Raw genomic sequence first — 26,651 nt, 5'->3', positions numbered from 1 at the left:
GTCATAGATACACCCCCAGGGGACACCATCACACCAACCTAGGTTGAAAGTACTATTGCACTCAACAGCGTTCGCACCTCATTACATGAACGCCATTCAATGCAGTAGTAAAGGCCATCTGTCACCTCTATCAGAGGAAAAGAGGGAGGACATGTGATCTTGCTGGGGTAAAAGTATATTAATTATATAGTTTTGGAGGCCTTGGAAGGAGGATGGTTTGTGCAAAATCTGCAATTCTGCTTTAAAGGATTAGTATTGTCAGTATAGATAAGTGTGTTGTTCTCAACTATGATTACTTGTAAACTTTTCCTTATGTATTATTTATACGGTTTATTTTCTGAAGTAGCAACAATAGGAAATTAATGGGGGGAGGGGGGGTGAAGATCATTAGTTACAGACCAGTGAATGATATAGCAGTCAGTTCTGTGAGATCAGCTGGAGAAGGTTCACTGGGTACAAATGCTCAATCATTCCGTGCTTGGGAGCTGTGTGAGGCAGCAGAGAACATCACAGTATATGAAAATATACAATGTCCATTTATATCACAACTCTTGCACAGCACTGTTTATTGTCTATTAGCATTATACTAAAGTGTGTTGCCAGATTAGGTCTTAAAGTGATTGTAAGGGTTCATTTTTTTTTTTTTTTAAATAACAAACATGTCATACTTACCTCCACTGTGCAGCTCGTTTTGCACAGAGTGGCCCTGAACCTCGTCTTCTGGGGTCCCCCGGCGGCTCTCCCGGATCCTTTCCCACATCATATAACCCCCTAAGAGAAGCGCTCTCCCGAGGGTGTTACCTTGCGGCGTGCTCCCGAGTCCAGCATTCGGCGTCCATAGCTGCCGAATGTATGACTCGGCCCCGCCCCCCGGCACCCGCGTCATTGGATTTGATTGACAGCAGCGGGAGCCAATGGCTGCGCTGCTATCAATCTATCCAAACAAGAGCTGAGAACCCTGGGCAGAGAGACATTGCGTCCTCGCCGGGTCAAGTTCTGGGGCTCAGGTAGGTAAAACGGGGGGCCGGTCACTGCCAGGTGTTGTATGCATAGGAGTCATTAAGGTGAAAAAACACAAAGGTTTACAACCCCTTTAAATATATGTACCCTGAATCACTAAAACCTCATATAAAAATTAACATGCTAATATAATGTGAAAAGTATTTTTTTAGCATCTTTAAATTTAGCTTTTATTAAAATAAATCATGGTGATCCTTCTGTGAACATCTTTGTGCAGGTACTTGCTGGGATAGTGTCACAATGATCTGTCTCTCAACTTGCTTCTGTGATGTCACGCTACTTCCAATGGATACTACAAGTGGCTGTTACACATTCTGTAGGCATAGCCCTCTGTTTTCTCCTTCAGGAGACCCAGTCTGAGAAATGTCTTAAAGCATTGAAGCCATGATCACTGGGGTGTATGTATGTAGGCAGTAAATGGCTACAAATGGACTGAATGCGATCAGCAGCTCTAAGATGCAAGAAAAGAAGAAAAACAGAAGCAAACATGTATTAAAAAATACATTTGGGTGACAGATGCAGGGAGTTCTTTTTTAATGCACAGTACATACTCTAAAATAGGAGGAAGGTGGAATGGCCAAAAAATTAAAAAAATAGGGGGGGTGACTAGTGTTTTTGCCAGGGCCGCTTATTTCTTTATGGAGCACAGACATGTGAATACAGAGACAATACACTGATGTCTGCAACACAGTTTATTAAAATCTCTTATCACCATTGTCAAAGCAATGCACACCTGGCAAGTTTTGGGCTGCCCCCTAAGATTAAAAATTGATTTATTTCTTTTTTGTATTAAATGACAAGCATCAACAGCATATCCAATATCTAGTAAGTTAAATTAGCTTTGTCTTAGACTTGCCTTGCTTGTGCATGAACTGTTAAATTATCTTATTCAAGTGTGTAATACGATTTCCACTGCAGTAACTTACTGCTTTTACAGACAATCAAATAGCTATCCATCCCCATAAATAAAGTCGTTTCCTGCACTACTTTCAATTTGAAAAGAATGTGAGTGTAACTTCAACATTGCTGAGCCTAGAAAGCCTACATTTAGAGTAAAAACTATTTCATGCACATATAACATGAGAAATTTTATAGCTAGTTCCACCCCATTTAAAAAAAAAAAATTCAAACAAACTTTATAAAAAAGGGCATTTCCAATATCCAGCCCACCCCAGCCATTGCCCTATTGTTGATGATCACTGGGTCAATCTCCAAAAATAAAGAGGGCATCCTACAGCAGTGTTTACTAGCGGCCCAGGTGGCCATTTCTCAACCACCTCTCTGCCCCACCTCGTGGAATGGGCCCAGATTGGAAACCCTGGTCGCGGATGATGGCCCCTATCCTGGCAAAATAACTGGTTCATTCCCTTAGCTGCTCCTTTGAGCAATTTTCAGATTCCCCTTCTCTTGCTTTTAATCACCCACTTCTTCCCTCTTTCAAATTCTCCTGTACTGGAACGCTTTTACCCACTTGACCTCCAGCAGATTTAGAAGGTGCAGCGCTGCACCCAAATAAATTCTAATCATTTTCTTTCCCCACAAATAAAGCTTTTTTTAAATGGTATTTGATCTCCTCTGCGCTTTTTATTTTTTGCGCTATAAACAAAAAAGAGCGACAATTTTGAAAAAAAAAAAACAATATTTTTTTCTTTGTGCTATTAAACATGACTGATAAAAAATTGAAAAAAATCGAATTTCTTCATAAATTTAGACCAATATGTATTCTGCTACAAATTTTTGGTAAAAAAAAATCCCAATAAGCGTATATTGATTGGTTTGCGCAAAAGTTATAGCGTCTACAAACTATGGTATATATACTGGAATTTGTATTTATTTTTTTATGTAGTGAGACTGGGATATTGCAGTGGATAGTCAGACACTAACTGACACTTTTGACACTTTGTGGGAACCAGTGACACTATTACTGTGATCAGTGCTAATAATATGCACTGTCACTGTACTAATGACACTGACTGGGAAGGGGTTAAACATCTAGGGTGATCAATGGGTTAACTGCTGCAATTGCTGCTTAGTCTTTGAGGGACTGCCTTATGAGGATTGTATTTTTGTACCCTCAGCCAAGCCTTCCTTTTTGGGGTATATTTAAGGAGGACTAAAGGTCCAAAAAGAAATCATCAGAGAGGATCAATTGGTCACTTATAAACAGCTTTATTAAAGTATATTTGGTAAGAATAGAATATGAAAAATAACAAAAACCTCAGAGAGGTTTTCGAAAGTTTTTGCAATTTTTCATGTTCAATTCTTACCAAATATACTGTAATAAAGCTGTTTATAATTGACCGATTGATCCTCTCTGATGATTTCTTTTTGGACCTTTAGTCCTCCCTAAATATATCACGTTACCATCCACTCCCTGTATTAATTGTATGGGGGTGATTTGACTTTGTATGGGGCGATGGTGCATGAGATAGAGTTTGAGGTATTCCTTATAGGATACTCTCCTCTATATCTCCAGCTGAGGTGATGACACAGTGATTTTTACCTTTTTCTTTATGCTTATGTTTTGGGGTGTCTGCTGGCTGCGGCTGTTCCTGTGGTTGTACTTGAGTGTATTGATGCTAGGGTGGAGATGTGGTTGCCTTGGTATGTTTGGTGAGCTCACTGAGGGTGACTAGGCTGCATCCAGTATAACTTTTAACATTGTTGTGCTCTTTGCTTATACCGTACTCTTGAGAAAGCAGTGTCCTGCTGTGAAATGCGTAGAGTCACACCTGCCATGAGTTCTTGTGGATCACATTCTGAAGGTATAGTAGTACATATGTGTTAAACCTTGTATTGATGTTTGATTTCCAGCATTATCATGCCATGAAAGCACTGGAGTACTATATGTACTGTATATACTAAATATTTATACTATTGTTCAATTTATTGGTGTTAATATGTTATAACAATAAGCCCACCTTTTATGGAAGTATTGTTCCTATGAAATGTCTTTTACGTGGTGCCTTAAAAATCCAAATTTTTTTTCCCTCTGCAAGTTTACAGGTTCACCTATTAACCAAGTACCTCTTGCTGCTTCTACTTACCTTTAATTTTCTCCTTTACCATCCCATTCATCCACACTGGAATAAGTAAAAACGCCTTGTGTAAACCTTAAGTTAGTCTAGTTGGAGTTTACTCATGGATCAGGAGACAACATTTGGAATCTAACAAGGGGAGACTAGGTCACCAGCACCACAGAGATTTCACCTGATTGGGTTATTATTTTTTAGTATATCAATTTTTTTGAAGAACCCTGCACATGGAGACTAATGAAGACCAAAATGCAGGAAAAGGCCCAGCAGGTATTGATCGAATTTCCATTTGTTGCAATTAGAGGTGCATCGACGTCTGAGAGCTACAAGTATCTATCATTTTAGGACAAAATACTTTTCTGTGTCCTAATTTCTCTAAGAAGTAGTCTGACCAAAGCTGGCAGCATTCCATGCTCTGGAAAATGAAGCTGGAAACAAAGACGGCACAAAGCATTACATGCTGTGTAAAACATGTTTTATTTAAAACAAAATATGTCATTCTATAATCTTCTTTGAACCAAAAGCGCACACATTTCATTAGCTTTTAAATATTTTATAGATATATTTTATTATTAATATTCAAGTCTGTGTGGGTTTGAAATGAAAGGCTATTTTGATGCACAGTTGAAAAACGCAGTCCCAACATTTACTATAAAAATGAAGCAATGCAATATAAATACATTATGCATGAATTAATATTTTTAAAGTTTATACAGCCCTTAGGATGTGTAAAGCATTTATATGTCCATCACTGTTGTTCGGTTTATAGCATACTTTAGTGCTTATTAACATCAGGAGGAGGACTTCACTTTTCTCCACATCTGAAGATGTAGCAATTTGTAGGAATATTTTAATAATGTTAAAGGAAATTTTCATTCATGTTCAAAACTGAGCAAACACATAGGGGTTGGTTTAAAGCTGAATTCTAGGCAGATAGAAAATGTGCTAGTTAATCTAGTTATGCATTCAGTAAAAATTATTAAATGTTCTTTGAATATGACAAGGCGAGGTAGGGCAAGCATTGTGAACCAAGTAAGGCTGCACTACACAGTATATCTAATCTAGTTGTGGCAGTTTTCATTTGGGGCAGTAATGAGTTTAACCACTTCAGCTCAAGATTTACCCCCTTCATGACCAGGCCATTTTATGTGATACGACACTGCGTTACTTTAACTGACAATTGCACGGTCGCACGACGCTGTATCCAAATAAAATGATTTTTTGCGCTATAAACAAAAAAAGACTGACAATTAAAAAAAAAAATATATATATATTTTTTACTTTCTGCTATAAAACACATCCAATAAAAAAATGTAAAAAATCGAATTTCTTTATCAATTTAGGCCAATATGTATTCTGCTACATATTTTTGGTAAAACAAATCCCAGTAAGCATATATTGATTGGTTTGTGCAACAGTTATGCCCCGTACAAACGGTCAGATTTCCCGATGGAAAATGTGTGGTAGGACCTTGTTGTCGGAAATTCCGACCGTGTGTAGGCTCCATCACACATTTTCCATCGGATTTTCGGACACACAAAGTTTGAGAGCAGGATATAAAATTTTCCGACAACAAAATCCGTTGTCAGAAATTCCGATCGTGTGTACACAAATCCGACGGACAAAGTGCCACGCATGCTCAGAATAAATTAAGAGATGAAAGCTATTGGCCACTGCCCCGTTTATAGTCCCGACATACGTGTTTTACATCACCGCGTTTAGAACGATTGGATTTTCCGACAACTTTGTGTGACCGTGTGTATGCAAGACAAGTTTGAGCCAACATCCTTCGGAAAAAATCCTAGGATTTTGTTGTTGGAATGTCCGAACAAAGTCCGACCTTGTGTACGGGGCATTATAGTGTCTACAAACTATGGGATATATTTACGAATTTTTATTTATTTTTTATTTATTTATTTTTACTAGTAATGGTGGTGATCAGCGACTTATAGTGAGACTGCGATATTGTGGCAGACAAATCTGACACTAACTGACACTTTTGACACTTTTTTGGGAACCAGTGACACTAATACAGTGGAAGGGGTTAACATCTGGGGCGAGCAAAGCGTTAACTGTGTTCCTAGCTAGTGTTTGTGTACTGTGGGGGAGGTGCTTTTACTAAGGGAACACATGGATCCTTGTCCCTAATTTGCAGGAACACAGGATCCATGCCTTCCCTACTGACAGAACGGCAATCTGCTTTGATTACATAGGCAGACTGCCGTTCTGCCTCTGTAACGAATGATCAACAAATGCTGGCGGACAGCGAGTCCGCAGAACCTGCTGATTGGATCCCGCTGTGTACAATCACAGTGTGAGTAAGCCACTGGCGGAGCGCATTCGCGCCCACTACCCGGAAGTGCGAGATCACGTATGTAAATGTGATCTGGTGCACAGCAGCCACATGTAACAGTAAAACTGCTAAAAGGGCGGCCTTGAAGTGGTTAATAATACAGTTATGCTCTCTCCTTGTACAATCAGCAGCAGAGAGGTAACCAAGTTGTACTGCCTAAATAGAGTTGCAAAAAGTAAGGTAATTAACCTGGATATGCTGGCTGGCATGGCTGGCAAGACTGGTTGTACAGAATCAAAAATATTTTGGCAGTTAAGTACATCTACATATAGTAACTATGCATTTAGCCATGAGTAGTGTTCTGGCTCTAATAAAGGTGCCATATCCCTATACAAAATGTCTAAAACAATAGCAAGAATGATGTAACTTTTAAGGCACAACACAATAACAGATGTGTGGTTCGTTACCTTCCAAACTGAAATTCTGACAAAATTTTTGTTGTTCGGAAATTTGGATGTATTTGAATTTCCGAATACAGCAGTAACGCATTTCAAAAAATCCGAAATAATCATTAACAAAATAACAAAATTAATTAATTTCATTTGGATGTTAAAAGCATCTGAATGAAACAAATTATTCAATTAATTTGATAATAGGTGACCCACACCCCTTTGTTTATTTAGTATCGGTGGGAACCGGAGATGTCAGACGACGGGAGGCAAGCGACAAGTGCAGAGCCCGTTTTTTGGGGGGGCGGGGGGTCAGTGCTGATTGATGCTGAATTTACTAAATTTGACACACAAATGTATATCCACTTGCCCTCCTGAAGATTTACCCCCTTCAGGACCAGACCTTTTTTTGCTTTTTAGCACTGCATTATTTTAACTTTTGTCAAAGGATCTGCGGGAAAAGGTAGTTGAACTGTATAAAACAGGAAAGGGATATAAAAAGATATCCAAGGAATTGAGAATGCCAATCAGCAGTTTTCAAACTCTAATCAAGAAGTGGAAAATGAGGGGTTCTGTTGAAACCAAACCACGGTCAAGTAGACCAACTAAAATTTCAGCCACAACTCCAAGGAAAATTGTTTGGGATGCAAACCCCCCCCCCCCCACAAATAACTTCAAATGAAATACAGGACTCTCTGAAAACATGTGGTGTGGCTGTTTCAAGATGCACAATAAGAAGGCACATGGTTGCATGGTCGCGTCGCCAGAAGAAAGACATTACTAATGCCACAAACTATCCTGCTTACAATACACCAAACAGCAAAGAGACAAGCCTCAAACCTTCTAGCACAAAGTCATTTGGAATGATGAGACCAAAATTGAGCTTTTCGGCCACAACCATAAATACTTCATTTGGAGAGGAGTTAAAACGACCTATGATGAAAGGTACACCATTCCTACTGTGAAACACTGAGGTGGATCGCTGATGTTTTGGGGATGTGTGAGCTACAAAGGCACAGGAAATTTGGTCAAAACTGATGACAAGATGAATGCAGTATGTTATCAGAAAATACTGGAGGAACATTTGCATTCATCAGCCAGGAAGTTGCGCATGGGACGTACTTGGACATTCCAACATGACAATGATCCCCAACACAAGGCCAAGTCGACCTGTCATTGGCTACAGCAGAATAAAGGGAAGGTTCTGGAGTGGCCCTCTCAGTCTCCTGACTGCAATATTATTGAGCCACTCTGGGGAGATAGCAAACCTGCAGTTCATGAAAGACAGCCCAAGAATTTACAGGAACTGATGGCATTTTGCCAAGAGGAATGGGCAGCCTTACCATCTGAGAAGATAAAGAGCCTCATCCATAAATACCACAAAAGACTTCAAGCTGTCATTGATGCTAAAGGGGGCAATACACGGTATTAAGAACTGGGGTAGGTAAACTTTTGATCAGGGTCATTTGGGTAGTTTCTGTTGTGATTATGATTTAAACAGAATAAACACAGTTGATTGATAATAAATGGCTTCAGCCAAACACTAACCATGAGTGAAAGAAAAGTTTTTGTGTTATCATTCATATTCTCTGAAAAATGGCCAAGAAATCATAAATTCTGCCAAGGTATGTAAACTTATGAGCACAACTGCATGTCATTTTTTCCCCACAAATAGAGCTTTGCTTTGGTGGTATTTGATCACCTCTGTTTTTTTTTTTTTTTTTCTTCGCTATAAACAAAAAAAAACCTGACAATTTTGAAAAAAAAACATTTTTTTCTGTTATAAAACATACCTTAATAAAAAAAATTCAAAACATCTAATTTCTTCTACATTTAGGCCAATATGTATTCTGCTACATATTTTTGGTAAAAAAAACTTGTATATTGATTGGTTTGCGCAAAAGTTATAGCGTTTACAAACTATGGTATATATACATAGATTTTTATTTATTTTTATACTAGTAATGGCAATGATCAGCGACTTATAGAGGGATTTCGATATTGTGGCGAACAATCTGACACTAACTGACACTTTTGACACTTCATAAGAACCAGTGATACTAATGCATTGATCAGTGCTAAAAATATGCACTGTCACTGTACTAATGTGCTAATCCAAGGGTTAAATGTGTGCCTAACCAGTGTTTTTGTGTTTACTATGTGCTGTTTTTACTAAGTGATGTGCTGGATTTTATTCCCTCTGCAGGTAAAGAAAATCCACCACATTCCTGTTGACAGAACTGAGCTCTGCCTTGTTTACATAGGCAGAGCTTGGTTCTGTGTGTCTCCTTGCCGATCAGCAGGTGCTGACGGAAATCCATTGGCTGGTAGAGTGCCAGTAAATAGCTATAAAACACATCCAATAAAAAAATTGAAAAAATCAAATTTCTTCATCAATTTAGGCCAATATGTATTCTGCTACATATTTTTGGTAAAACAATCCCAATAAGCATATATTGATTGGTTTGCGCAAAATTGATACGTCTACAAACTATGTGATATATTTATGGAACTTTTATTTATTTATTTATTTTACTAGTAATGGTGGCGATCAGCAACTTATAGTGGGACTGCGATATTGTGGCAGACAAATTGGACACTGACACATCTGACACTTTTTTGGGGACCAGTGACAATATTACAGTGATCAGTGCTAAAAATATAAAGCAGAATACATAGTGGCCTAAATTGATAAAGATGTTTTTTTCATTTTTTTTATTGGATATGTTCTAAAGAAGAAAGTAAAAAATATTGTGGTTTTTTTTCAAAATTGTGGTTCTTTTTTGTGTATAGCACAAAAAATAAAAACTGCAGAGGTGATCAAATACCACCAAAAGTGAGCTCTATTTGTGGGAAAAAAAGGACATACATTTTATTTGTGTACATCATTGCACGAGCGCGCAATTATCAGTTAAAATAATGCAGTGCCGTATCGCAAAAAATTGCCTGATCAGGAAGGGGGGTAAGTCTTTCAGAGATGACATTTTTAAGGTGACCACCAATTTACCAAAGTGGACAGTTCCCCTGACTATTAGCCTCATGCACATTGGACGTTATAAAAATGCCAGTAGCTTTGCTGTGAGTTTTACAACGTTTTTCAATGTTTTTACAATAAGGTTTTTTAGCGTTTTTTAGCAGGTTTTTTTTTTTGCGTTACCGTTTTTTTTCCCCAATGGGATCAAAAAAGTAAAAAAACGCTGGTGAATTATGTTTTTGACCATTTATCTTTGTTTTTAGGCGTTATGCCGCGTACACACGATCTGACATTTCGACAACAAAATCCCATATTTTTTTTCCGACGGATGTTGGCTCAAACTTGTCTTGCATACACACAGTCGAACAAAGTTGGTTGGAAATTCCGAATATCAAGAACACAGTGACATACAACACGTACGATGAGCTGAGAAAAATGAAGTTCAATAGCCAGTGCTGCTCTTCTGCTTGATTCTGAGCATGTGCGTTGGAATTGTCTACACATGATCGGAATTTACGAGAACAGATTTTGTTGTCAGAAAATTTGAGAACCAGATCTCAAATTTTGAGCTATGTAAATTCCGATAGAAACTGTCCGATGGAGCCTACACATGTTCGGAATTTCTGACAACAAGCTCTGATCGCACATTTGCCGTCGGAAAGTCTGACCGTGTGTACGCAGCATTAGAGCGTGTTTACAGCTGAAAAACTAGACTCAAAACCCACTAGTTTTGGGGTTTTTTTACAGCCAAAAAACGCCCCAGCCAAAAATAGTTGATAACAGCCTATGTGTTCATGGACACATAGGATAACATGCTGGAGAGTTTATTGACTGTAGAAAAAAATGTCTTAAGCCAAAAACAGCAGCTGTTTTTTTCTACAGTCAATAAACTCTCCATCATGTTATCGTATGTGTCCATGCACACATATTCTGTTATCAACTGTTTTTGGCAGGGGCGTAGGTGTCTCAAGTACTTGCAACCAATCTGCTAGCAATACACCACCATCTGATTTTAGCATGCACATTTCTGTACCCCAGTTGCTGAACCGTAAAAAGAAATTCATTCCCAGCCATCCACATGCTCAGCGTCTAAAGGCTAGCTTGGCCAAATTGCTAGCACTGCAACTGCTGCCTTTTCAGCTCGTAGATTCTGCCCCCTTTTGTGAATTTGTAGAATGTGCTTTACCTCAGTGGCAGGATCCAAAACGCCATTTCTTTCCATGGAAGGCCATTTCGGCTCCCTACCAGCATGGGGAAGGCAATGTTTTGGCCTCGTTGGACAGGGTGGTCAGCAGTAAGGTGCATATTACTGCTGACTCATGGTCCAGCAGGCATCGGTATTACCTTTCCTTCAAGGCACACTGGGTAACTCTGCTGGCACCTGGGAAGGATGCAGGACAGGGTTCAGTATTGTTGGAGGTTGTTCTGCCACCACGCCTCCAAAATGCTAGTGGTGATTCTGACGCAGCTCTTCGCTCCACCCCCTCCTCTTCTTCTTCCTCTATGGCCTCTTCTGCAGATTTGTCCTCTGAACCAACGGTGCTCTGTAAGCATTCAAGGGGCTACGCAAGCAGTCAGGCAAAAAGATGCCATGCAGTGCTTGAGTTGGTCTGCTTAGGGGACAGGAGCCACACTGGGGCAGAGATTCTGTCAGCTCTGCAGGGGCACCAACCTTATCTCCGCCCTCCAACAGGGACAATTGACCCATGTTCCATGTTTGGCACACGTCCTGAATTTGGTGGTGGAGCAGGTACCCAGGCTTACAGGATCTCCCGATACAGGCCAGAAAAGTCTGTGGTCATTTCCGCCAGTCATACAATGCCAGTGCTCGGCTGGCTGACATTCAAAGGGAATGCAACCTGCCCACCAACTGCCTAATTTTTGACATGCCCACCAGGTGGAACTCAATGTTGGCAATGCTGCAGCAGCTGCACACATAGCAGAGGGCCATCAATGAGTACCTGTGCGAGTATGGCACCAGGACAGGGTCAGGGGAGCTTGGCTTCTTTTTGCCATGCCAGTGGCTACTGATCAAGGATGCATGCACTGTCCTGTCACCATTTGAGGAGGCCACAAGGATGGTGAGCAGTGACAATGCATGCATAAGTGACACTGTCCCCCTACTCTTCCTGTTAAAGCACGCGCTTCGTTGAATCATGGACAGGGCACTTGAAGCACATCAGCAGGAGGAAAAAGAGGACTTCCTTACCTCTCAAGGCCCCCTTTATCCAGATAACATTCCTGCAGGCCCGCCAAACACACAGGAAGAAGAGGAGGAGGAGGAGGATGGTGTCAGCATAGATGTAGAGGATAACACTCAGCAGCAGTCTTCAAAGGATGCTTTTCATAATTAAAAAAAAAAGATTTTATATATATATATATATATATATATATATATATATATATATATATATATATATATATATATATATATATATATATATACATACATCTTTTTTTTTTTAATTATGTTATGTTTGTCATGTTTCCCCATTGCCGTTCATGCTGTGGTTTGTAGCATTTTCCAACTATATATGGGCTGCGGTCAGTGTGTGGTGGCTTTTGGAGCTCCTTTGTGCACCACCCGGTGGGTACACCCATCTAGGCTGCACACGCCGACCTTTCCTGTTGGGTGTTATGCCCTGTACACACAGTCGGATTTTCCAGCGGAAAATGTGCGATCGGAGCTTGTTGTCAGAAATTCCGACCATGTGTGGGCTCCATCGGACTTTTTCCATTGGATTTTTTGACACACAAAGTTTGAAAAATTAGCGTTCGGAATGGATATAGCACTTTCGTCATGCTGCAATGTTTTAAATTGTTTAATGCAGTGCACTCTGTTCTTCTTTATAATTCTAGAAGAATGAAGTTGTTTTGCTGCTCACATTCACACAGACTTCTCACAAACTTCTTTCTTTATTATTTATCGTGATTTCATCAATATAATATTTTTATCTGTCACATCTACCGAAAAAATATTATTTTTTGGATGTTTTTATATTAAATATGTTTTTTTTTTTATTTTTTTAAAGCCTGATCTTGTGTTTTATTCTTAATTTTTTTTTTTTTTTTTACTCCAGAATAGTTTTGGGTGTGTTTTGTGTGTCAAGGTACCACAACACGATTATTATCTTGTATTATTTAATCTCAAGGAGGTTGCTTGGTGTTGGTGTCTCTTGTTAATTTCATATTGTATTTTTGAAATGTACCTGCCTCCTCACAAACAAACTGTCCTTTTTGAAGGAAAACACACATAGGCGAGTATAATAAATCAAACTAAAAATTTATTAAGGGGTCCTAACCAAATAAAGAGGGAGGCAACGCTGGAGAAACAGCAAAAATTGGCGAAGCCTTTGGCCCCCAGGGCACACATCAACTATTTTACTGCAAAATTGGTGGCCTGAGGAGTCCATATCTAAGGGAGTACAATCTACTCCAGAAGTCCAAGAGATCATGAACAGCAGCAGATGACATACATGTCCCCAGGCTGTGGTCATACAAGAGCCTGCATCTTTTATCAGACCAGACTGAACTCAGGGCCTTCACTCTCTTGTCTTCCTTCCACGCTTCCTTCCAGGCTGTGTCTGTGGTGGTGGAGTTGTGGCAGGAGGAGGATGATGATGCAACTCAGTCAGGTGGGTATTGGGTGTGATTTCGCCCCTCAACCTTTGATTAAAAAGATTGGGATTAAACAATGTGTGGCTTCTTCTTTCAATGCTTAAAAGCATTTTTTGTTGTAAAGTTGTTGTTTTCAGTGACAATGGGTGTTATTTACTAAAGGCAAATCCACTTTGCACTACAAGTGCAGTTTCAGTGCAGTCTCAAGTGCACTTGTAGTGCAAAGTGTCTTTGTCTTTAGTAAATAACACCCAACAGTGCTTTCTAATTTGACACAATCACGCCATTTTCAGGACTCCCAAAATTTCAGTCAGGGTCAGCTAAAAGAAAGACAAGCAGTAAATCTAAGCAAATATTTGTTCAGTTTAAATTTTTTTTTATTTAAAAAATGTCTCAGACATTGTCTGGCATATTGATGGCCCCCCTACCCACAAAGTATTCCATGTATCTTAGACGGACCTCGCGGGCACTCTGGGGGGGCAAGCCAGGACGGCCAGCTTCAAGCACCGTCATGGTTGGTTCATTGAGATTAATAACTCCGGCTTCAGGCCCAACAGAGCCAGCATAGTTCACAGAATTTCTCCTTAAAAAGTTGTGGAGAACACAGCAAGCCAGGATGATGTGATTGAGTTTATACTCACCATGTGTATCGTGTAAGAAATAGGCGGAACCGGCTGGCCATTATTCCAAATGTGTTCTCCACCACTCTTCTGGCTCTGGCCAGCTGGTAATTAAAAACCCTCTGGTCCGGGGTGAGGGTCCTCGTAGGGAATGGCCGCATAAGATGATCCCCCAGCACAAACGCTTTATCCGCAACGAAGAGGAATGGGAGTCCTTCCGCATTGTCTTCTGGAGGTGGCAAGTCCAAGCTGCCATTCTGGAGATACCTGCAGAACCATGTGGGCGATGACTCCACCATCTGACTCCTGCCATTCTTCCCCACGTCCACATACAGGAACTAGTAAGTAGCCGACACCACCGCCAACATCACAATACTATTGAACCCCTTGTAGTTGTAATAGTATGACCCCAAGTTGGTTGGTGGGACGATGTGGACGTGTTTCCCATCAATTGCCCCTCCGCAGTTAGGAAAGTCCCACCGCTGAGTGCACAGGACCGACAGAGGAGCCTCCCACCAATTTTCAGGTGTTGGAAAGCTATTCTGTGTACCCACAACTGTCACCTTAGTATCAAATACAGATGTGCCAAGGGGTGAAACAGGGCTCTCATTTTCCAGATTGACTGAGGAGGAACTAGGCTCATCAACATTCCTTTTGCTGGTAACCTTTGTTGTCTCAGAACACTCGCCCAAAGTATCATAGGTTAGTCTCTTAGGTGGGCGAATGTTCCTCTTTCCCCTTTGTTCTTTTGGTGTGTCCTCTATTTCTGGATGGACACTATTCTCTTCTACTTCTCAGTTTTTTCGGACAATGGTGCAAACTCTGAAGCTTCTGGCCTAAGGGCCTCACTACCCTCTTTGGTTGTTGGTGATGAAACACTCGCTTCAGCTTCGGGTATATTAGATGACCACAACCAGCTAATGTCCATCTCTCTCTCCTCACTGTCTTCAGTTGTCAAAGCCCCAGACTGGGACCTAGTTACAGGCCATTGTGCAACCTCTGATGTAGATGATAACTCCTCCTCGGGGATTATCCTGACTGCATCAGTAAGGGGCAAAAGGTGATTCTGATGCCAAGTCTTAATTGGTCCAGCACTTCCTTCTGGCCTAATTTCAAATACTGGAAGTCCTGGGAGCTGTTTACAAACAATGTATGGCTGTGATCTCCAGCGATTCGCCAACTTGTGTTTGCCAGGAATACCTAAATTCCTTAACAGGACTCGGTCACCAGGTTGAAGATCTTGAGCCCTTACTTTGAGGTCAAAGTTTCTTTTATTTCTGCTTCCTCTGCTGTCTGACATAGTCCGGGCCTTCTCTTAAGCAATCTTCAGACTCTTCCTCAGCCTATTTGTATATCCTCGATGAGAAGCCTCTGAGGTGTGATCCAGAGAAGTTCCAAAAGCCAAGTCCACTGGTAATCTAGCTTCTCGCCCAAACATCAGCCGATAAGGTGAATATCCTGTGACGTCACTCTTGGTGCTGTTATATGCATGTACTAAAGCAGCAATATGCTTGCTCCAGTTGGGCTTTTGCTCAGAGGTTAGTGTCTATTAAACCTCTCCGGCTGAGGGTCTCCTTGCGGATGATAAGGTGTAGTTCTAGACTTCTGAATTCCCAACAAATCCAATAATCTCCTGATGAGCGTACTCTCAAAGTCTCTTCCCTGATCTGAGTGAATCCTCTGTGGTAAGCCATAATGGACAAAGAACTTCTCCACTAATGTCTTTGCCACTGTGACTACCTTCTGATCTTTCATGGAGAAAGCTTGAGCATATCTGGTAAAATGGTCTGTGACTACCAGAATATTTCCTTGCCCACTCAAGTCAGATTCTAGACACAGGAAATCTATGCAAACTAAATCCATGGGACCTTGGCTTGATAAATGTCCCATTGGTGCTGCCTGTTGTGGTAAAGGCTTTCTCTGGATACACCTATGGCAGGAATGACAGTAATTCTCCACTTCTTTCCTCATGTAAGGCCAATAGAATCTATCCCTTATCAATTGGAGAGTTCTTTCTGCCCCCATATGTCCATGACAATCATGTAGAGCAATTAACACTGTCTCTCTGTGTTTCTCTGGCAGAAACAGTTGCCACTTCTCCTCCATATCTTCAGAGGGGCCCCTTCAGTAGACCACCCCTTGTTGCAACTGCAACCGACTCCACTCTTTATGTAACAACAGAGCTTCTTTCTGAGCACTTTTCAAAAGTAAATCAGGGCGCTGACTCTCCAGAGCTTCCAATACTAAACTGCAGAGTGGATCCTCCTGTTGGTCCTTCCTAAGGTCTTTTTTCGATAGCTTAGGTAGACTTTCTGCTGCAAGCTGAGAGACATTACAGTAATACCTAGGCACCCCTGCTGTAGTCACTCCAATCTCTTCAGCCCTGGCCCCACCTTTCTCCTGTTTTTCTGCTCCTTCACAAAGGGCTCTTACCCCTTCGGGGGCAAGCTGAGTCCAATCTTCTTGGGAGCTCAGGTGACTGTGGGGTCTTCTTGACAGCGCATCAGCATCTCTGTTACCCACTCCTGGTCTGTATTTCAAGCTGAAGGAGAAGGTTGAAAGAGCAGCCAACCACCTATGGCCTGTGGCATCCAACTTCAAGCAAGTATGTGAGGGGGTAGATATCCGTTCTGACTACAAACTCTGCACCATACAGGTAATCTCTCAACTTGTCTACCACGACCCACTTCAAGGCCAGAAACTCAAGTTTATGAGTGGGGTAGTTCTTCTCAGCAGGAGACAGGCTCCGGCTCACATAAGCAATGAGCCTTAAATGTCCATCATGATCTTGGTAGAGTACTCCACCTAGGCCATCTCGGCTAGCATCCATGTGCAGTTCATAGGGCTTGGTAGGATCCGCATAAGCTAACACTGGAGCAGTGGTAAGGCTCCACTTCAATTGTATGTGTGTGATGGAAAAATCTGGACAGCCGCACTCCGGATTGGAAAAGTGAAAAATAAAATCCTCTTTATTGAAAAAGTAATAACATGATTAAAATCCGTACATGGCTTTGTTGGGATAATGCAGCATAACCGCTAACGCGTTTCACGCTCCCATAGAGCGCTTACTCATAGCTGGTTTGTACAAAAGTGATCACAACTTATATACACATAATTTGTCTACCACATGACTACATATTGATTATCTGATTCTAAACAGCTGGTCGTTAGTCTGTGTGGGATTTTTTTTTTTTTTTTTTTTTTTTTTTTTTTTTTTTTTTTTTTTTTTTTGGCATAGATGTAATTGGATGTGCATCCTATAGTGGAATCACTAATGAAGACATGAATATATAAATGAAATGTGTTCATGTTGAGAAATGTCAACATATATGAATGATAAAAATTTTTTTCAAGGTTTTCGAAAAAACATATTTGTTGTTTTCCAAAATCACAAGAGTGAGATGAGTGCTGGAATTTGACGTTCAAACGTATAAATTATCATACGGATAGGCGCAAGTATGGGCAAACTATGTGAACTGGTGGTTGCGGTATAATGTAAATGGTGTATAGAGTGAAAATTGGGTCTATATGCATATGGTAAAAAAAAAAAAAAAAAAAAGTGTGCATCCAACACCACTAGCGGTGTAAAAAAAAGCTGAATGTGTGTGTGGTGCATATATATAAAAATTTTTTCTTTCTTTTTTCCTTTTTCTTTCTCTTCCCTTTTAAACCACATAAAGGTGAAAATATGAATAATAATAAAAAATAGTAGTAAAACGCAATTCTTTATATATGTGTATGTGTACGACGATTTCAGCTTTCAAAAAACGTGATAACGTGTGTGAATTGGAAGTTGGACAGAAAACTAGCGTTCTGTCACAGTGATGTGTCCAATAATCTCCTGATTTACAGGGCTCTATGTGTGAATAAGTGCTTTTACTTCAATTCCTACATGTGTGAATTTTAATCTTTACAGCATATAAAAGATTATGAAACTTATCACTCACTAATAACCCCGCCACTCCAGTTTCACAAAAGTGCTCATTTAAAACCTTGCGTCATTCCGTATGGGATGCATTCATCCCAATCAAGTAACAACATTAACGTTGCTGAACGTCTTTCTTTGAAGCAATCCCATCTCTCGATGAATTGTCTTCAAGTGTATGGGCAGAACTATATGAGGTGGATAAAAATGGGGCAAAATACAGTGTTTGCGCACCTGTCACTATTCTTTTATGCATAGTGTAGTATTAGCAGTGACTATATGACAGGTTCATCCAATATGTGTTTATATCAATGGATAAGTTACAATCTCACTCAACCAATTATTATGTGAAATGAACAACTGATCTACCCCTTTGAAGACCACAGCTCTTAAATCAACTCAAAACACATGAGAACTTTGCAGAGAAAGTAATAAACTATATACACATATGGTAAAAAACATTTGTACAAACATTTGTGCAAAGTTGGTGTTGTGGTCTACTGACAGCTGCCATCAAACAATAATGTCTAATTAGAGACGAGATTCAAGTGACAGTAAAATGCGAAAGATATAATAAATTGTTTCTTTTTTAATTTTTTAATGAAAGCATATATGCATATCACTAGTCATTTTTTACACCGCTAGTGGTGTTGGATGCACACTTTTTTTTTTTTTTTTTTTTTTTTTTTTACCATATGCATATAGACCCAATTTTCACTCTATACACCATTTACATTATACCGCAACCACCAGTTCACATAGTTTGCCCATACTTGCGCCTATCCGTATGATAATTTATACGTTTGAACGTCAAATTCCAGCACTCATCTCATTCTTGTGATTTTGGAAAACAACAAATATGTTTTTTCGAAAACCTTGAAAAAAAATTTTTATCATTCATATATGTTGACATTTCTCAACATGAACACATTTCATTTATATATTCATGTCTTCATTAGTGATTCCACTATAGGATGCACATCCAATTACATCTATGCCAAAAAAAAAAAAAAAAAAAAAAAAAAAAAAAAAAAAATCCCACACAGACTAACGACCAGCTGTTTAGAATCAGATAATCAATATGTAGTCATGTGGTAGACAAATTATGTGTATATAAGTTGTGATCACTTTTGTACAAACCAGCTATGAGTAAGCGCTCTATGGGAGCGTGAAACGCGTTAGCGGTTATGCTGCATTATCCCAACAAAGCCATGTACGGATTTTAATCATGTTATTACTTTTTCAATAAAGAGGATTTTATTTTTCACTTTTCCAATCCGGAGTGCGGCTGTCCAGATTTTTCCATCACACACATACCATTGGAATAGCAATTGCTGGCACCTGGGGCTCTCACAATCATCCACACAGCGGAGGACGGGAAGCTTGAACCCGGTCACCTAGAGCGGTGGTAACTATCTTGTTCAGCTCCACTTCAATTGTCTGAATGTCTCCTCACATTGCGGAGTCCACTGATCCAGTATGGACTCCTTTTTCTTCCGAGGCCCTTCCTTTCGTCTCCAAGGTTCCTCCGAATCCACATCAGCCCCTTCCTGATTCTTCAGTAGCTCTGTAAGTGGGTGGGCTATCTTTGCAAACCCCTCCACAAACCTCCGATAGTGGGAGCAGAATCCTAGGAATGACCTGAGCTCAGTCACGTTCGTGGGCTTGCGCCAAGAAGTAATAGCTTCCAACTTCTCAGGGTCAGTTGCTATCCCTTCTTCAGACACAATGTGCCCCAAATAGTTCACCGAAGATTGATAGAACTGACATTTCTCCACTGAAAGTTTCAGGCCCTCATCATGTAACCTCTTCAGAACCTTTTCCAGTCGCTCTTCATGCTCTTCAAGAGTTCGGCCAAAGACTATGATATCGTCTAAGTATACTAAGACCTCAATCAAGTTCATGTCGCCTACTGTCTTCTCCATAAGCCACTGGAAAGTTGCTGGGGGCCCAGACAGACCTTGTGGTTAAATTCATAGAATCCCACGGGGGTAATGAAAGCAGTCTTCTCCTTATCTGCAGGACTCATGGGGATCTGATAATAACCACTCTTCAAATCTAATACACTGAACCACTTTGCCCCTGACAGGCTCTGTAGGGCATCTTCTATACGAGGGGTAGCGTATTGATTGGGAATTGTCCATCGGTTCAGGGTCCTATAGTCGATACACAGTAGTAGTGACCCATTTTTCTTCCTCACTACCACTATCGGGGAGGCGTATGGACTCCTGGACTCTCTGATAATCCCAGTCCTTTTCAGCTCAGCCAGCTGTTCTCGAAGATCCTCAAGATCTCCCAGTGGGATCCTCCTGACCCTTTCTCGGAAATGTTTGTCTTCCTCCAGCCAGATCTTGTGCTCTGCACTCTTGGCATACCCCACATCAAACTCACTCTTCGAGAAAACCTCTTTCCATTTTATGAGCTGAGCTTTGGCCCTCTCCATCCAAACAGGCGTAAGGAAAGTGTTCTTCGGGTAAAAGTTCTCTATGGGAATCTCCTCTTCGGGCCCTCTTTTGACATCACTTGGCGAAACCAGGGTTGCTTGATTCACCTGCCCCAGCAGCATTCTTGCTGGTATCTTCACCGGCAGGGCTGTCGTGTTCTGAACACTGACGGAAACTCTCCCCCTGCTTCTCTTAAGCGCCTTAGTAGATAACACTTTTGGGAGTATTTCCAGACCCACATCCTCTTCCTGAGTGTTCGTCTCCAAAACAACGAAAGGACCAGGTTGTCTCCAACTCAACTTGACAGAGACCCTCATGCATACCACTTCACCCGGTTGTAGCAGTTCTTCACCTCGGTCTAAACGCCAATCCTTTCCCACCCCTTCTGGTGGAGCCTCCTGTTCGTGTACTATATTCTTGTACACTTGGGTTAGCATAGGATGTACCTTCATGGCCGGGGCACTTTCCTTCTGTACAAGCGGTGTCAGGAGTCTTCTGACCAGATCAGTATTTGTTCCGATGATAAGGGAACTTTTATGAGCCCCAGGGGGCCGAGGACACACAACCGCCAAGGTGTCGAAAGTCTCCGCCTTTCCAGTCACACTCGGGTCAAAGGTAAATTTGATAGGGATATACCCCTCATAAGGGAAGTTCTGGGTACCTAGGCCCCATATTTCCAACTCTTCCAACTTTTGCAGAGGGAGATGCTTGAGATGCTTCATATAGAAATCTTTATATAATAAGGTCACTTGGGCTCCGGTATCCAGCAGGGTTTTGGCGTATATTCCTTCTACCTGGATGGGAATGATTGGAGAGGGTCCCATCAGGTTGCGGGAAATTCACCATGAGTGTTTGGCTTCTTCTGCTTGTTAGTGCGCATCTTGACTCCTCGTTTCCATGGACGCTCATTCAGCTTCATTCCTCCTCTTACTCTCAAAACTGTGTGAACCTGGGTTTCGTTGGAGTTGACAACTATTACAGGGCACCCAGTTGACTCCTTCACTGGGGCCCTTTGAAGTTTTCCGCTGGCTTTTGACGTTGTGCTGCTGCCCTTGGGCTTGGGAACACTTTCCCAACATGACCAGCTCCTCCACAGTTGAAACAAAGTCCAGATTCCCTTCTAAATGTGAAGTCTGATATTTTTTTATTTTCCTTAGTTCCTCCATTGGGCGGATCAGAGGATCTTGTGGTCAGCAGAGCCACCATCTCCATTAACTGGGCCACCTGAGTCTTAAGGAGTGCAATCTGAGGATCCTCTTCCATCACACTAACTGTCCTGACTCCAACAGTGTGTTTTGGTTCTTGAATTTTTTCCTTCTTCCTTTCTAGGATAGCTTCTTCCTCCCGTACAATCCGAATTTAATCTGGGTACTTCAATATGCCTCCATCTTGACGAGTTCTTAACTAGAGGGTGATGGGATCCAAATACTGGGCACCTCTTAAAACTTGTTTGGCTCGAAATTTATCCACCTTACTAGGATCTAATCCCTTCTTCAACAATATTTGGTGAATGACGTTGTCTAACCATTTGATATATTCTGACAGCTTCTCTCCTGTTTTTTTGATAGGTGTGTTCTAATTGATCAGAAACCTTCTCAGTACATCCGAACACATCATGCAGGATATCTAAGTAGTCTTGGGCTACACAGTTTTGTTTGCTAAGCTTCAGATTTCGAATAGCCTCAGAAGCAGGCCCTCTCAGACTTTCAGTAATCCGCTGTTCTTTTTGCATTTCAGGGATGTCCCACTCATCCAACACTTGCGTGGCCTGTTCCAACCATTCTTCAAAGGTGTCTTCTCTTTTGGGTACAGGCCGTTGGCCCGAGAAAATGCCCAGTTTTCGGTACCCAGTCCCTGAATATGTTGGGTTCCCCTTTTGACATTGGGACACCAAATCTCCCAGGGCTTTAAAGAGTTCTGGCTCAATTGCAGCCAGTGCTGACTGTGATGGAACCTTGGTTTCTGCTGAACTCTTCTGGGGGAAGGTGGCAAGATTCTCCCCTTCTTCCCTTGAGTGCGTCAGATAAAATTTGGTCTTGTCAGCGAGTTCAACACTTGCACCCCTGAAATTTTCCGGAACTCCAATAATGCATAAGTACGGAATGTCTCATGATTGGGTCTTACTGCGATCACCTTGGCTCTTTGTTCTGGGGATAGTGTTTTTACCACTCGGTTAATGTGTTCTTTCTCCCAGACATCTCCCCAGAGTTCCATGGCCACGCTCGCTTCTGAGCGGGTGCCTTCCGTCTCACAACACTGTGCCGCAGTGGGGGGATCCATTCTATGGTTCTTAAGGGGGTGCTTGACTTTAGAGTGACAGTTATCCCGGACGAGACCCCACATGTAGCAATAACTCTCGGTGGAGCTGCTGGTTTAAAGCGGGCCTGTCCTCTTGTCTCTTTACCCCTCTTAAATTGTTCAATCCCCTTGACACAACTGTAGTGCAGTGTTGTAATGATATGAGTATTGACTTTAACCCACAATATACACTTATGTTTATATTTACCTCTACCTGGGTGTCTGTAGCTCCACCTGCAGGAGAAATAACAACACTGCACACAAACTTCAGTAATAACCAAAAATAACTTCTTTCTTTGAGTAAATAGTATATTTATATAAAAGGTTATTACAATAACTACACTATCACACCAACGTAGTGCCACAGTATAGTAAACAGTTATAACAGTCTGAGTAACATACACAAATATACTTAAGTAAAATGTATATATCTATATTTATACCAGGGAGCTCCCCCTGCTCTAAACTGTAAAGTCACTATCCTCTGTAACTAAGTGCAGGGCCCTGCAGTAAAAGAGATAGTCTTGACGTCTTTAGTCTTCGCTAGCTTATGAATTTGTAATTGTAATCCACAAAAGGGGTTCCTCTTGGGTGTTGCGCAGTGTAAGGTAATACACTAAAGCAGTTATAATCCAGAAGACTGGTTAAGTGTTCTTATACAAAGGAGATAAACATCTAATATCAATTCTTGAATACTGAAGTCTATGCAGATGTAATGTTCTCCAACTTAACTTGTTCCGTGGGACTATCAGTCCCAGCAACACTCTGTAACAGTTCTAAATGTGTGTAGTATTTAAACAAACTTCTGGGTGTTAACCCTCTCACCACACGGGATCCGGGCAGATGGATGCCTCTGTTTCAACAGTTCTCAGTCCGTACGGAACCACCGCCACGCCGTCACACTGCTCCGTTCAGTAACGATCAGGAGTCCTCGGTTACCTCCTCCACGGGTCTCCGGATCAATCACCTCTGCTCCTCCAGCACACTGTGATACGATGACAGGATCCCTGCTGCTGCTCCGCTCCCTCACAAAGTAGGCCGCAACCATGTGGGACACACACACCCACAGAGCTCTGCAAGCAGCCCACGCGTCCCAGGAACAAGAGACCTAAGATGGTTGCTCCCAACCCTTTTATATCCTCCCACAATGCAGTTCAGTTCTTCTCTTGTCCAGGAGCATTGTGGGTAGGTCATAGTTAATGTTCAGAAGTAAACAATCACTTCCATGTCACGTCTCCTGAGCATACAACATAAAAGTGTTGTACCTTTTCAATTGTTCACAAGATGGCACTATAACAACTTATGTCCTGTATAACACACATATGGCTAAAAACAAAAGTTGTCAGTGCTACATATATATATATGTATATATATATATATATATATATATATATATATATATATATATATATATATATATATATATATATATATATATATATATATATATATTAGGATGTTGGCGGTCCCTTACACCCTTCCTGGAAACATATATTTATAGTAGTTTTTTGATTAGGAGTAATGGTTTGGTCATTAGACATCTGAGGAGATGACGTGCATGTTAATGTAATGGGGCTGTGTTTCTTTTCTTTTTTTTTTTTTTTGGTCAAGTGGACTTTAAGGGATTAGAGGAGTGCCCAAGCATAAGGGTTTATGCTTGTGTGCTTTGGCAGTGTGTAGTCTTTGAAGACAGTTAAATAATTTTTTGCTTGAAATGACTAGGAATCTGTCTTCCATATGGCATCCTCTATGTCAGTGTTCCTGTGTGCTGGGAAGGTTATCTGTGTGTGGGGGTTGTGCTGGGAGGGTTGTTTGGGTGTGGGGTGTTGTGCTAAGAGTGGGGATTTGGGGGGATTGTGCTGAGAGGGTGATTTTTGGGGGGTTGTGCTAGGAGGGGGAATTTGGGGTGTGTGTGCTGGGAGGGTGATTTGGGTGGAGGGTTGTGCTAGGAGGGGAAATTTGGGGGGGGGTGGGGGTTGTGCTAGGAGGGGGGTTTACAACCTATAGACCACTAAACTCTGCCTCACAGAGTACCTTTTAGGGCTTGTTCAAACCAGGTGCAGTGTGGTAATAGGTGTGAAATCACATGTTTTCCCATACAGCACAAAAAGAGGCTGTCTTTTGCAGACATGCATGGGTGCCATTAATTCGCAATAACACCCCCATGCATCTAGCAAATTCGTGTTTCATGTTTGAGCCTGCTAAAACACATAGTTCCGTAGTACCATGTGTTTTTGTGCTGTGCAATATTAAAAATTATGTGGGTGCTCTTTTGCATTTTTCACACACATAGAGCACCTTGTTGAAAAAATGCAAGATGTGGGAATACACAAAAAAGCGTGTGCGCTCAGATGCACCTCCTGGTATGAACGTGCCCAGGGATTGTGCGCAATTCTAAAGGGTGCCTTGACTGCATAAAGGTTGAAAAGCAATGCTCTACTTTATTGCAGTCAACTTAACTTAGTGATCTGAGATTTTATGGTTCAGGATGTTGCTGCATTTAGTTTTTAGATTGTCTCTAAGGTGGCGTGTTATGGCTAGGGGTTAATATACAATACGTAAATGGTTCCACAGGAATTGCTATGGTTCTTAGGGCTGTCAAAGACCAGCAACTTTTAGTCTGCTTTATGGCTGTACTGTAGTGTAAAGAAATTTGTTTTTTTTTTTTTTTTTTTTTGCATATTTTATAATAAAAGGCTAATATGGCCATTTAAATCTATTCCAAGCTTAGTCTGTTATTTGCAGTTAATATTATAGTAGTGTTGGAATTGGATTAGCAGTGGAACGGAAGGTTGACTGGGTACATATAGGGATGAGGTTAAAGTGGTTGTAAAGGCTCAACGTTTTGTACCTTCATGCATTCTATGCATAAAGGTAAAAAAACTTCTGTGTTCAGCAGCCCCCTCAGCCCCCCCTCAATACTTACCTGAGCCCCATCTCGATCCAGCAATGTGCCAGAGAGCAGTGGCTCTCCCGGGTCTCTTCCTCCTCATTGGCTGAGACAGCAGTGGGAGCCATTGGCTCCTACTACTGTCAATTAAAGCCAGTGAGCCAATAAGGAGAGAGCGGGAGTGGGGCTGAGCCACGCTCCGTGTGTGAATGGACACCTAGAGCAGCAGCTCATATGCAAGCCTGCTCAGGTGCCCTTACAGCCAGCTGCTTGCTATGGGGAAATTCTGCAGGAGGGAGGGGCCAGGAGCACCAGCAGGGGACCCAAGAAGAGGAGGATCAGGGCCGCTCTGTGCAAAACCACTGCACAGAGTAGGCAAGTATGACATGTTTGTTTTTTTGTTTTGTTTTTTAAATCTGCCTTTAATATGACTTTAAGGATTGGACCAATGTAGGATTAGGTCCAAACGTTGGTTGTTTGGAGTTTAGCAAATGAACAAACTAAATGGGGTGTTTGTGTGCCTGCTAAATCGTACCTCTGGCTGCAACAGGAAGTCATAGGTTTATCAGTAGTATTAATACTACAGCTAAATGTGACAGCCTCCTGCTCACAGCTCCTGGTTGCTAGAAAGCCAGCTTAGCAGTACATCCCCATCCACAATCATTTGCTGGCTGGGAGATTCCTGGCCAGCAGCTAAATGTAAACAAAGGGGATGGATGCTTGCTGTTATCATTGATCAGACATGGACATGTTGGCAGGTTGGTGTTTTTGTTTCAATCGGTGGGGGGTTAATTATCTAGATTAGCTTATTTACCGATGATCTGTGGCTCATATACAGGTGTAGCCAGGGCCGGATTTCCCACAAGGCCACCGAGGCCAGGCCTCGGGGCGGCAGTGGTACAGGGGCGGCCCGGCGCCGCTCCTGCAATGACTTCTCGGCCGCCCCTCACACTAACCTAGTAGCATGCAGCGCACCCGGGCACCAGAGAGGTGGGGGCGCTGAAGCGCTAGAGTGCTCCTCTCCCTCCTCCTACTCTCTGTGTCCAGACGCGGCTCCCTCCGCTCCCACCACCGCCGCTGCTGTT

The sequence above is a fragment of the Aquarana catesbeiana genome, linkage group LG05 (assembly GCF_042186555.1).
Source record: "Aquarana catesbeiana isolate 2022-GZ linkage group LG05, ASM4218655v1, whole genome shotgun sequence".
Lineage (NCBI taxonomy): Eukaryota > Metazoa > Chordata > Amphibia > Anura > Ranidae > Aquarana > Aquarana catesbeiana.
Note: the sequence above shows the minus strand (reverse complement) of the source record.